The 13,626-nt window shown below is 52.5% G+C and overlaps 1 long non-coding RNA gene across 1 annotated transcript; it reads left to right on the top strand.

Annotated features, from left to right (window-relative positions):
* The first annotated feature begins 11,077 nt into the window (after nucleotides 1–11,077).
* On the top strand, nucleotides 11,078–13,280 carry LOC130193298 (uncharacterized). The gene is made up of 2 exons (XR_008831539.1): nucleotides 11,078–12,597; nucleotides 12,679–13,280. It is a non-coding gene; the product is annotated as an uncharacterized LOC130193298 (long non-coding RNA).
* The last annotated feature ends 346 nt before the right edge of the window (nucleotides 13,281–13,626 follow it).

Raw genomic sequence — 13,626 nt, 5'->3', positions numbered from 1 at the left:
ACAGCGAAGGAGACAGCGAAGGAGACAGCGAAGGAGACAGTGAAGGAGACAGTAACAGCGAAGGAGACAGCGAAGGAGACAGCGAAGGAGACAGTGAAGGAGACAGTAACAGCGAAGGAGACAGCGAAGGAGACAGTAACAGCGAAGGAGACAGCGAAGGAGACAGTAACAGCGAAGGAGACAGCGAAGGAGACAGTAACAGCGAAGGAGACAGCGAAGGAGACAATAACAGCGAAGGAGACAGCGAAGGAGACAGTAACAGCGAAGGAGACAGCGAAGGAGACAGTGAAGGAGACAGTAACAGTGAAGGAGACAGCGAAGGAGACAGTGAAGGAGACAGTAACAGCGAAGGAGACAGCGAAGGAGACAATAACAGCGAAGGAGACAGCGAAGGAGACAGTAACAGCGAAGGAGACAGTGAAGGAGACAGTAACAGCGAAGGAGACAGTAACAGCGAAGGAGACAGCGAAGGAGACAGTAACAGCGAAGGACAGCGAAGGAGACAGCGAAGGAGACAGCGAAGGAGACAGTAACAGCGAAGGAGACAGTGAAGGAGACAGTAACAGCGAAGGAGACAGTAACAGCGAAGGAGACAGTGAAGGAGACAGCGAAGGAGACAGTAACAGTGAAGGAGACAGCGAAGGAGACAGCGAAGGAGACAGTAACAGTGAAGGAGACAGCGAAGGAGACAGTAACAGTGAAGGAGACAGCGAAGGAGACAGTAACAGTGAAGGAGACAGTGAAGGAGACAGCGAAGGAGACAGTAACAGTGAAGGAGACAGTGAAGGAGACAGCGAAGGAGACAGTAACAGTGAAGGAGACAGTGAAGGAGACAGCGAAGGAGACAGTAACAGTGAAGGAGACAGTAAGAGACAGCGAAGGAGACAGTAACAGGAGGGACAGTGAAGGAGACAGTAACAGCGAAGGAGACAGCGAAGGAGACAGTAACAGCGAAGGAGACAGTGAAGGAGACAGTAACAGCGAAGGAGACAGTAACAGCGAAGGAGACAGCGAAGGAGACAGTAACAGCGAAGGAGACAGCGAAGGAGACAGCGAAGGAGACAGCGAAGGAGACAGTGAAGGAGACAGTGAAGGAGACAGTAACAGCGAAGGAGACAGCGAAGGAGACAGTAACAGCGAAGGAGACAGCGAAGGAGACAGCGAAGGAGACAGTAACAGCGAAGGAGACAGCGAAGGAGACAGCGAAGGAGACAGTAACGAAGGAGACAGCGAAGGAGACAGCGAAGGAGACAGCGAAGGAGACAGTAACAGCGAAGGAGACAGTGAAGGAGACAGTAACAGCGAAGGAGACAGCGAAGGAGACAGCGAAGGAGACAGTGAAGGAGACAGTAACAGTGAAGGAGACAGCGAAGGAGACAGTGAAGGAGACAGTAACAGCGAAGGAGACAGTGAAGGAGACAGCGAAGGAGACAGTGAAGGAGACAGTAACAGCGAAGGAGACAGTGAAGGAGACAGTAACAGCGAAGGAGACAGCGAAGGAGACAGCGAAGGAGACAGTAACAGCGAAGGAGACAGCGAAGGAGACAGTAACAGCGAAGGAGACAGCGAAGGAGACAGTAACAGCGAAGGACAGCGAAGGAGACAGTAACAGCGAAGGAGACAGCGAAGGAGACAGTAACAGCGAAGGAGACAGTAACAGCGAAGGAGACAGTAACAGCGAAGGAGACAGTGAAGGAGACAGTAACAGTGAAGGAGACAGCGAAGGAGACAGCGAAGGAGACAGTAACAGCGAAGGAGACAGCGAAGGAGACAGTAACAGCGAAGGAGACAGCGAAGGAGACAGTGAAGGAGACAGTGAAGGAGACAGTAACAGCGAAGGAGACAGCGAAGGAGACAGTAACAGCGAAGGAGACAGCGAAGGAGACAGCGAAGGAGACAGCGAAGGAGACAGTAACAGCGAAGGAGACAGTAGGAGACAGCGAAGGAGACAGTAACGAAGGAGACAGTGAAGGAGACAGTAACAGTGAAGGAGACAGTGAAGGAGACAGTACAAGGGACTGAAGGAGACAGCGAAGGAGACAGTGAAGGAGACAGTAACAGCGAAGGAGACAGTGAAGAGACAGCGAAGGAGACAGCAAAGGAGACAGTAACAGCGAAGGAGACAGTGAAGGAGACAGTAACAGTGAAGGAGACAGCGAAGGAGACAGTAACAGCGAAGGAGACAGCGAAGGAGACAGTAACAGCGAAGGAGACAGTGAAGGAGACAGTAACAGCGAAGGAGACAGTGAAGGAGACAGCGAAGGAGACAGTAACAGCGAAGGAGACAGTGAAGGAGACAGCGAAGGAGACAGCGAAGGAGACAGCGAAGGAGACAGTAACAGGAGACAGTAAGGAAGGAGACAGCGAAGGAGACAGTAACAGCGAAGGAGACAGCGAAGGAGACAGTAACAGTGAAGGAGACAGTGAAGGAGACAGTAACAGAGAAGGAGACAGTAACAGCGAAGGAGACAGTGAAGGAGACAGTAACAGCGAAGGACAGTGAAGGAGACAGTAACAGAAGGGCGAAGGAGACAGCGAAGGAGACAGTGAAGACAGCGAAGGAGACAGTAAGGAGACAGCGAAGGAGACAGTAACAGTGAAGGAGACAGTAACAGTGAAGGAGACAGCGAAGGAGACAGTAACAGTGAAGGAGACAGTGAAGGAGACAGCGAAGGAGACAGTAACAGTGAAGGAGACAGCGAAGGAGACAGTAACAGTGAAGGAGACAGCGAAGGAGACAGTAACAGTGAAGGAGACAGTGAAGGAGACAGCGAAGGAGACAGTGAAGGAGACAGTAACAGTGAAGGAGACAGCGAAGGAGACAGCGAAGGAGACAGTAACAGCGAAGGAGACAGCGAAGGAGACAGTAACAGCGAAGGAGACAGTGAAGGAGACAGCGAAGGAGACAGTAACAGTGAAGGAGACAGTGAAGGAGACAGCGAAGGAGACAGTGAAGGAGACAGTGAAGGAGACAGTAACAGCGAAGGAGACAGCGAAGGAGACAGTGAAGGAGACAGTAACAGTGAAGGAGACAGCGAAGGAGACAGTAACAGCGAAGGAGACAGCGAAGGAGACAGCGAAGGAGACAGTGAAGGAGACAGCGAAGGAGACAGTAACAGTGAAGGAGACAGTGAAGGAGACAGCGAAGGAGACAGTAACAGTGAAGGAGACAGTAACAGTGAAGGAGACAGTGAAGGAGACAGCGAAGGAGACAGTAACAGCGAAGGAGACAGCGAAGGAGACAGTAACAGTGAAGGAGACAGTGAAGGAGACAGCAAAGGAGACAGTAACAGTGAAGGAGACAGCGAAGGAGACAGTAACAGCGAAGGAGACAGTGAAGGAGACAGCGAAGGAGACAGTAACAGTGAAGGAGACAGCGAAGGAGACAGTAACAGCGAAGGAGACAGCGAAGGAGACAGCGAAGGAGACAGTAACAGTGAAGGAGACAGCGAAGGAGACAGTAACAGTGAAGGAGACAGCGAAGGAGACAGCGAAGGAGACAGTAACAGTGAAGGAGACAGCGAAGGAGACAGTAACAGCGAAGGAGACAGCGAAGGAGACAGTAAGAGACAGTAACAGTGAAGGAGACAGCGAAGGAGACAGTAACAGTGAAGGAGACAGGGAGACAGGAGGAGACAGTGAAGGAGACAGTAACAGGAAGGAGACAGTAACAGTGAAGGAGACAGAAGAGGAGACAGCGAAGGAGACAGTAAGGGAGACAGGAGACAGTGAAGGAGACAGTAACAGTGAAGGAGACAGCGAAGGAGACAGTAACAGTGAAGGAGACAGTGAAGGAGACAGCGAAGGAGACAGTAACAGCGAAGGAGACAGCGAAGGAGACAGCGAAGGAGACAGTAACAGTGAAGGAGACAGTGAAGGAGACAGCGAAGGAGACAGTAACAGTGAAGGAGACAGCGAAGGAGACAGTAACAGTGAAGGAGACAGTGAAGGAGACAGCGAAGGAGACAGTAACAGTGAAGGAGACAGCGAAGGAGACAGTAACAGCGAAGGAGACAGTAACAGCGAAGGAGACAGCGAAGGAGACAGTAACAGCGAAGGAGACAGCGAAGGAGACAGCGAAGGAGACAGTGAAGGAGACAGCGAAGGAGACAGTAACAGCGAAGGAGACAGCGAAGGAGACAGTAACAGCGAAGGAGACAGGAGGAGACAGCCGAAGGAGACAGCGAAGGAGACAGTGAAGGAGACAGCGAAGGAGAGAGTGAAGGAGACAGTAAGGAGACAGCGAAGGAGACATGAAGGAGACAGCGAAGGAGACAGCGAAGGAGACAGCGAAGGAGACAGCGAAGGAGACAGTGAAGGAGACAGTAACAGCGAAGGAGACAGCGAAGGAGACAGTGAAGGAGACAGTAACAGCGAAGGAGACAGCGAAGGAGACAGTAACAGCGAAGGAGACAGTAACAGCGAAGGAGACAGTAACAGCGAAGGAGACAGTGAAGGAGAGGAGACAGTAACAGCGAAGGAGACAGCGAAGGAGACAGTAACAGCGAAGGAGACAGCGAAGGAGACAGCGAAGGAGACAGTAACAGTGAAGGAGACAGCGAAGGAGACAGTGAAGGAGACAGTAACAGCGAAGGAGACAGCGAAGGAGACAGTAACAGAAGGAGACAGCGAAGGAGACAGTAAAGGAGACAGCGAAGGAGACAGTGAAGGAGACAGTAACAGCGAAGGAGACAGCGAAGGAGACAGTAACAGCGAAGGACAGCGAAGGAGACAGCGAAGGAGACAGTAACAGCGAAGGAGACAGCGAAGGAGACAGGGAAGGAGACAGTGAAGGAGACAGCGAAGGAGACAGTAACAGCGAAGGAGACAGCGAAGGAGACAGTAACAGTGAAGGAGACAGCGAAGGAGACAGCGAAGGAGACAGCGAAGGAGACAGCGAAGGAGACAGCGAAGGAGACAGTAACAGCGAAGGAGACAGTAACAGCGAAGGAGACAGCGAAGGAGACAGTAACAGTGAAGGAGACAGTGAAGGAGACAGTAACAGCGAAGGAGACAGCGAAGGAGACAGCGAAGGAGACAGTAACAGCGAAGGAGACAGCGAAGGAGACAGTAACAGCGAAGGACAGCGAAGGAGACAGCGAAGGAGACAGTGAAGGAGACAGTAACAGCGAAGGAGACAGCGAAGGAGACAGCGAAGGAGACAGTGAAGGAGACAGCGAAGGAGACAGTGAAGGAGACAGCGAAGGAGACAGTAACAGCGAAGGAGACAGCGAAGGAGACAGCGAAGGAGACAGTGAAGGAGACAGTAACAGCGAAGGAGACAGCGAAGGAGACAGCGAAGGAGACAGTAACAGCGAAGGAGACAGCGAGACAGCGAAGACAGTAACAGCGAAGGAGACAGTAACAGACAGAGACAGCGAAGGAGACAGCGAAGGAGACAGTAACAGCGAAGGAGACAGTAACAGCGAAGGAGACAGTAACAGCGAAGGAGACAGCGAAGGAGACAGTAACAGTGAAGGAGACAGTGAAGGAGACAGCGAAGGAGACAGTAACAGTGAAGGAGACAGCGAAGGAGACAGCGAAGGAGACAGTAACAGTGAAGGAGACAGCGAAGGAGACAGCGAAGGAGACAGTAACAGCGAAGGAGACAGCGAAGGAGACAGTAACAGCGAAGGAGACAGCGAAGGAGACAGTAACAGCGAAGGAGACAGTGAAGGAGACAGCGAAGGAGACAGTAACAGTGAAGGAGACAGTAACAGCGAAGGAGACAGCGAAGGAGACAGTAACAGCGAAGGAGACAGTGAAGGAGACAGTAACAGTGAAGGAGACAGCGAAGGAGACAGTAACAGAAGGAGACAGTGAAGGAGACAGGAGACAGCGAAGGAGACAGTAACAGTGAAGGAGACAGCGAAGGAGACAGCGAAGGAGACAGTAACAGTGAAGGAGACAGCGAAGGAGACAGTAACAGCGAAGGAGACAGCCGGAGACAGCGAGGAGACAGTGAAGGAGACAGCGAAGGAGACAGTAACAGTGAAGGAGACACGAAGGAGACAGTGAAGGAGACAGCAGAAGGAGACAGCGAAGGAGACAGTAACAGGAAGGACGAAGGAGACAGTAACAGTGAAGGAGACAGCGAAGGAGACAGTAACAGTGAAGGAGACAGTGAAGGAGACAGCGAAGGAGACAGTAACAGTGAAGGAGACAGCGAAGGAGACAGTAACAGCGAAGGAGACAGCGAAGGAGACAGCGAAGGAGACAGCGAAGGAGACAGTAACAGCGAAGGAGACAGTAACAGCGAAGGAGACAGCGAAGGAGACAGTGAAGGAGACAGTGAAGGAGACAGTAACAGCGAAGGAGACAGCGAAGGAGACAGTGAAGGAGACAGTAACAGTGAAGGAGACAGCGAAGGAGACAGTAACAGTGAAGGAGACAGTGAAGGAGACAGCGAAGGAGACAGTAACAGTGAAGGAGACAGCGAAGGAGACAGTAACAGTGAAGGAGACAGTGAAGGAGACATGAGAGACAGTAACAGTGAAGGAGACAGCGAAGGAGACAGTAACAGTGAAGGAGACAGCGAAGGAGACAGCGAAGGAGACAGTAACAGTGAAGGAGACAGTAACAGCGAAGGAGACAGTAACAGCGAAGGAGACAGTAACAGCGAAGGAGACAGCGAAGGAGACAGTAACAGCGAAGGAGACAGCGAAGGAGACAGCGAAGGAGACAGTGAAGGAGACAGTAACAGTGAAGGAGACAGCGAAGGAGACAGTAACAGTGAAGGAGACAGCGAAGGAGACAGTAACAGCGAAGGAGACAGCGAAGGAGACAGCGAAGGAGACAGTGAAGGAGACAGTAACAGTGAAGGAGACAGTAACAGCGAAGGAGACAGCGAAGGAGACAGTGAAGGAGACAGTAACAGTGAAGGAGACAGCGAAGGAGACAGTAACAGCGAAGGAGACAGCGAAGGAGACAGCGAAGGAGACAGTAACAGTGAAGGAGACAGTGAAGGAGACAGCGAAGGAGACAGTAACAGTGAAGGAGACAGTAACAGCGAAGGAGACAGCGAAGGAGACAGTAACAGTGAAGGAGACAGCGAAGGAGACAGCGAAGGAGACAACGAAGGAGACAGTGAAGGAGACAGTGAAGGAGACAGTAACAGTGAAGGAGACAGTAACAGCGAAGGAGACAGTGAAGGAGACAGTAACAGTGAAGGAGACAGCGAAGGAGACAGTAACAGCGAAGGAGACAGCGAAGGAGACAGTAACAGTGAAGGAGACAGCGAAGGAGACAGTAACAGTGAAGGAGACAGTGAAGGAGACAGCGAAGGAGACAGTAACAGTGAAGGAGACAGCGAAGGAGACAGTAACAGAAGGAGACAGTAACAGGGAAGGAGACAGCGAAGGAGACAGTAACAGCGAAGGAGACAGTGAAGGAGACAGTAACAGCGAAGGAGACAGTAACAGCGAAGGAGACAGCGAAGGAGACAGTAACAGCGAGACAGCGAAGGAGACAGCGAAGGAGACAGTAACAGCGAAGGAGACAGCGAAGGAGACAGTAACAGCGAAGGAGACAGCGAAGGAGACAGCGAAGGAGACAGCGAAGGAGACAACGAAGGAGACAGTAACAGTGAAGGAGACAGCGAAGGAGACAGAGGAGACAGTGAAGGAGACAGTAACAGTGAAGGAGACAGCGAAGGAGACAGTGAAGGAGACAGTAACAGCGAAGGAGACAGCGAAGGAGACAGCGAAGGAGACAGTAACAGCGAAGGAGACAGTAACAGCGAAGGAGACAGCGAAGGAGACAGCGAAGGAGACAGTAACAGTGAAGGAGACAGTGAAGGAGACAGCGAAGGAGACAGTAACAGTGAAGGAGACAGCGAAGGAGACAGCGAAGGAGACAGTAACAGTGAAGGAGACAGTAACAGCGAAGGAGACAGCGAAGGAGACAGTAACAGTGAAGGAGACAGCGAAGGATACAGCCCCCAGCCGGAGCCCCACCACGGGGCGCGCTGCAGCCAGCGGGCGCCTCCTGACGGTGAGGCTGCGGGGATGAAGAGGAGACGGGAGTCGTCTCCATGGCAACCAACGGGACAGACAAACGGTGACAAGCCGCAGGACTGCGATGAATTCTACTTCATGAACCTGGTGAAAATGTTCAAGAAGTTGTCTCCGCAGAAGAAGTCTGAGGTCAGGATGAAGATCGAGAGACTCCTCTTCGAAGCCGAGTTTGAGTAGAACGGAAGCGTTTCCTGTTTCTTACGTTTTATAGAAAGAATTGTAAAAAGTACTCAAACTGTTGCTGCTCTTCCCTGAGCTGCTGCATTGCATTCTGGGTCTCCATCAGCAGCGAGCTGAATGATGTCATCACTTGTTAGTGTCAAAGTATCCTCACACATCTGCTCTGTCGACCATGAGCGCAGTTTGCCCCCCCCCCCTGTAGGGGGCGCTCTCGTCCACGTTCTGAGCGTTACCTGTTCAAACGGAGGCAGGTGGATCTGGAGAATCCTCCTCCTCACGCTCCTCCTCCTCCTCCTCACGCTCCTCCTCCTCCTCACGCTGCTCCTCCTCCTCACGCTGCTCCTCATCATGCTGCTCCTCCCCACGCTCCTCCTCCTCCTCCTCACGCTCCTCCTCCTCCTCACGCTGCTCCTCCTCCTCCTCCTCACGCCTCCTCCTCACGTCTCCTCCTCACGCTGCTCCTCCTCGCTCCTCCTCCTCCTCCTCACGCTCCTCCTCCTCCTCACGCTGCTCCTCCTCCTCCTCCTCACGCTCCTCCTCCTCACGCTGCTCCTCCTCACGCTGCTCCTCCTCCTCCTCACGCTCCTCCTCACGCTGCTCCTCCTCCTCCTCACGCTGCTCCTCCTCCTCCTCCTCACGCTGCTCCTCCTCACGCTGCTCTGGGACTTGACGTCATTCTGAGTTTGACAGACGACATGTATGTCGTACTGTTTGCTCTGAAAACAATCAGTTGACACGCGTTAAACATGTAGTGGAGACACTAAGAGATGGGCGCTGATGCATTGTGGGACATTACTAAGAGACGTACCGTGTGTTTACTGACGCATTGTGATAAATAAAGATCCTGCGAGTCGAGTTTATGGGCGAAGCGTTTTATTTATGGGGTTAAAGGGTTCAGGGGGTAAAGGGTCCACGAGGTAAAGGGTCCAGGAGGTAAAGGGTCCAGGAGGTAAAGGGTCCAGGAGGTAAAGGGTCCAGGGGGTAAAGGGTCCAGGGGGTAAAGGGTCCAGGAGGTAAAGGGTCCAGGAGGTAAAGGGTCCAGGAGGTAAAGGGTCCAGGAGGTAAAGGGTCCAGGAGGTAAAGGGTCCAGGGGGTAAAGGGTCCAGGGGGTAAAAGGTCCAGGAGGTAAAGGGTCCAGGAGGTAAAGGGTCCAGGAGGTAAAGGGTCCAGGAGGTAAAGGGTCCAGGAGGTAAAGGGTCCAGGGGGTAAAGGGTCCAGGGGGTAAAAGGTCCAGGGGGTAAAGGGTCCACTAGGTAAAGGGTCCAGGAGGTAAAGGGTCCAGGGGGTAAAGGGTCCAGGGGGTAAAGGGTCCAGGAGGTAAAGGGTCCAGGAGGTAAAGGGTCCACTAGGTAAAGGGTTCAGGGGGTAAAGGGTCCACGAGGTAAAGGGTCCAGGGGGTAAAGGGTCCAGGAGGTAAAGGGTCCAGGAGGTAAAGGGTCCAGGAGGTAAAGGGTCCAGGGGGTAAAGGGTCCAGGAGGTAAAGGGTCCAGGAGGTAAAGGGTCCACTAGGTAAAGGGTTCAGGGGGTAAAGGGTCCACGAGGTAAAGGGTCCAGGGGGTAAAGGGTCCAGGAGGTAAAGGGTCCAGGAGGTAAAGGGTCCAGGAGGTAAAGGGTCCAGGAGGTAAAGGGTCCAGGAGGTAAAGGGTCCAGGAGGTAAAGGGTCCAGGGGGTAAAGGGTCCAGGAGGTAAAGGGTCCAGGAGGTAAAGGGTCCAGGGGTAAAGGGTCCACGAGGTAAAGGGTCCAGGAGGTAAAGGGTCCAGGAGGTAAAGGGTCCAGGAGGTAAAGGGTCCAGGGGGTAAAGGGTCCACGAGGTAAAGGGTCCAGGAGGTAAAGGGTCCAGGGGGTAAAGGGTCCACGAGGTAAAGGGTCCAGGGGTAAAGGGTCCAGGGGTAAAGGGTCCAGGAGGTAAAGGGTCCAGGGTAAAGGGTCCAGGGGTAAAGGGTCCAGGGGTAAGGGGTCGAGGGGGTAAAGGGTCCAGGGGTAGAGGGTCCAGGGGGTAAAGGGTCCAGGAGGTAAAGGGTCCAGGGGTAAAGGGTCCAGGGGGTAAAGGGTCCAGGGGTAAAGGGTCCAGGGGTAAAGGGTCCAGGGGTAAAGGGTCCAGGGGTAAAGGGTCCAGGAGGTAAAGGGTCCAGGAGGTAAAGGGTCCAGGGGTAAAGGGTCCAGGGGTAAAGGGTCCAGGGGTAAAGGGTCCAGGAGGTAAAGGGTCCAGGGGTAAAGGGTCCAGGGGTAAAGGGTCCAGGGGTAAAGGGTCCAGGGGTAAAGGGTCCAGGGGTAAAGGGTCCAGGGGTAAAGGGTCCAGGGGTAAAGGGTCCAGGGGTAAAGGGTCCAGGGGTAAAGGGTCCAGGGTAAAGGGTCCAGGGGTAAAGGGTCCAGGGGTAAAGGGTCCAGGAGGTAAAGGGTCCAGGGGTAAAGGGTCCAGGGGTAAAGGGTCCAGGGGTAAAGGGTCCAGGGGGTAAAGGGTCCAGGGGGTAAAGGGTCCAGGGGGTAAAGGGTCCACGAGGTAAAGGGTCCAGGGGGTAAAGGGTCCAGGGGGTAAAGGGTCCAGGTAAAGGGTCCACGAGGTAAAGGGTCCAGGGTAAAGGGTCCACTAGGTAAAGGGTCCAGGGGTAAAGGGTCCAGGGTAAAGGGTCCAGGGGGTAAAGGGTCCAGGGGGTAAAGGGTCCAGGAGGTAAAGGGTCCAGGGGGTAAAGGGTCCACTAGGTAAAGGGTCCAGGAGGTAAAGGGTCCAGGGGGTAAAGGGTCCAGGAGGTAAAGGGTCCAGGGGGTAAAGGGTCCACTAGGTAAAGGGTCCAGGGGGTAAAGGGTCCAGGAGGTAAAGGGTCCAGGGGGTAAAGGGTCCAGGGGGTAAAGGGTCCAGGAGGTAAAGGGTCCACTAGGTAAAGGGTCCACTAGGTAAAGGGTCCAGGAGGTAAAGGGTCCAGGAGGTAAAGGGTCCAGGAGGTAAAGGGTCCACTAGGTGAAGGGTCCACTAGGTAAAGGGTCCAGGAGGTAAAGGGTCCACTAGGTAAAGGGTCCACGGGGAGGAATGTCCGTGTAAAGTTTGTTTTTCTTCAGCTTTCTTTATGTTTAACATCTCAGATGTTTTCAAGTAACCATGTGACTCCACAGACGAGGAAGAAGACCACATGGTCTCAGACCCCCTGGTCTCAGAGACCCCATGGTCTCAGACCCCTGACTTGTAGCAGTAGACTCTGTGCTTGTGCTGAGGAGGTGGGAGGCCAAAGCTGCGCCCCCCCCGGGCTCAGAGGGCCCACAGTGTCTCCGGGGCCCGCTGACGGGGTACCGAACACTTCCATTGGACAGCCAGTCGGCAGCACAGCGGTCCAGCCCGTTAGCTTCCAGCCCCGCTAGCTTCCAGCCCCGTTAGCTTCCGGCCCCGTTAGCCTCCAGCCCGTTAGTTTCCAGCCCGTTAGCTTAGAGCCCCGTTGGATTCCAGCCCCGTTAGCTTAGAGCCCCGTTGGCTTCCAGCCCCGTTAGCTTCCAGCCCCGTTAGCTTCCAGCCCCGTTGGCTTCCAGCCCCGTTAGCTTCCAGGCTCCAGCCCCGTTAGCTTCCAGCCCGTTAGCTTCCAGCCCAATAGCTTCCAGCCCCGTTAGCTTCCAGGTGGCGTAGACCCGGGGACCAGGCGTGTTTGTTACGAGGAAACCTGCTGAAACCACAATAATGCTAATGATGAATAATGGATCATAATAAATGGACAAAAACAATAGATGTCATGTGACCAGATGAACAATATATATATGTTTGTTGCCTCAGTGCTCCAGTGTGTATATATTTATATATGTATATATACCCCCTGCACTGGTGAGCGAGTTCTGTGCATCCCTGTGTATAAATGTATATATCCGTCTTTTGTCATAAATCTTTATGTTCTCACAAAAAGATACCGTGAATATCGGTAATATGTGATTAATCATGATTAATCCACAGAAACCTGTAATTAATTTGATTATAATTTGTAATCGTTTCACAGCCCTAATATATATATATATATTTGTGTATATATATATGTGTATGTTGTCCAGTGCTCCACTGTGTGTGTATATATATATATATATATATACAGTATTTAGATATACTGTATATATATATGTAGCCCTGATAATATATTTTGATAAAGTTACTACTAATAATAATAATAAGGTGTATATATATACTAATATTTGAGTTTTCTAATTTTGTTTTGCTTATTTAAATGTCTAATTGAGTTGGTGATCGGTGGTCATTGTTTTCTGGTGTGGGAGACCAACAGCCAATCCAGCTTAACTATCAGTTAGAGGGGCGTGGCCTAAACGGAGGTATGGTGGTGGAATAGGTGACAGCAACAGCTGTTGAGCTGCGTCAACGTCATGGTGGGACGTCAAAGGGCTGACCAATAGTTCTGCCTGTCGGACCTACACCAGGTACCGATCAGTGTGTTGAATGCTGCCAGTGACTAAATGTTATAGGAGCGTTGCTAATCGCTACTCGTGATTATCATGTAGCTTCACACATGTTGATCTGCACCAGGAAAGCCGGATGAGCCACATTGGAGCTCCTGTGAGTCAGGAGACGACCACCGAGGAAGCCGAGCTGGTTCCCGAGGCTGCTGCTACAGACCTGCTGCTTCTTATTCCGTCAGACAATCCTTCCCTCTCTTCACTTCCCTGTCCCAACACATCGTGAGGACTCGCAGACATTTCACTGCCCCGTTTGTTGAGGCTTGTGTGGACAAGTGAAACGGTCACGCCCGTTTAAGGCCACTACGATCTCCACAACGACTCGGCCTGCAACGGGGGGTGGTTTGTGTGTGTGTGCTAGGGTGGTGTGAGTGGATTTGTGTTATTTGTGATATTTATTATGTTTGCTGTGGTGGTTGTATTTGTGGTATTGTAGAGGTTCTTAGGAAGAGAGCGAATTATACGGGGCAGCACGGTGGCTCAGTGGTTAGCACTGTCGCCTCACAGCAAGAAGGCCCTGGGTTCGAATCCCGGTCGTTCCAGGTCCTTTCTGTGTGGAGTTTGCATGTTCTCCTCGTGCCTGCGTGGGTTTCCTCCGGGTACTCCGGTTTCCCCCACCATCATAAAGACATGCACCGCAGCCTCACCCCGGTTCGTATGGATGTGAGTGAATGTTGGTGGTGGGGGCGGGGCCGTAGGCGCTGATTGGCTGCCACGCTTCCGTCAGTCTGCCCCAGGGCAGCTGTGGCTACTGATGTAGCTTACCACCGTGTGTGTGTGTGTGTGTGTGTGTGTGTGTGTGTGTGTGTGTGTGTGTGTGTGTGTGTGTGTGTGTGTGTGTGTGTGTGTGTGTGTGTGTGTGTGTGTGTGTGTGTGTGTGTGTGTGTGTGTGTGTGTGTGTGTGTGTGTGACTACTGGACTCTGTAAAGCGACTTCGGGTGCCTTGAGAAGCGCTATATAAAATAAATGATTATTATTATTATTATATACATT

The sequence above is a fragment of the Pseudoliparis swirei genome, chromosome 4 (assembly GCF_029220125.1).
Source record: "Pseudoliparis swirei isolate HS2019 ecotype Mariana Trench chromosome 4, NWPU_hadal_v1, whole genome shotgun sequence".
NCBI classification, from domain to species: Eukaryota; Metazoa; Chordata; class Actinopteri; order Perciformes; family Liparidae; genus Pseudoliparis; species Pseudoliparis swirei.
This window is presented reverse-complemented; position numbering and strand designations above follow the sequence as displayed.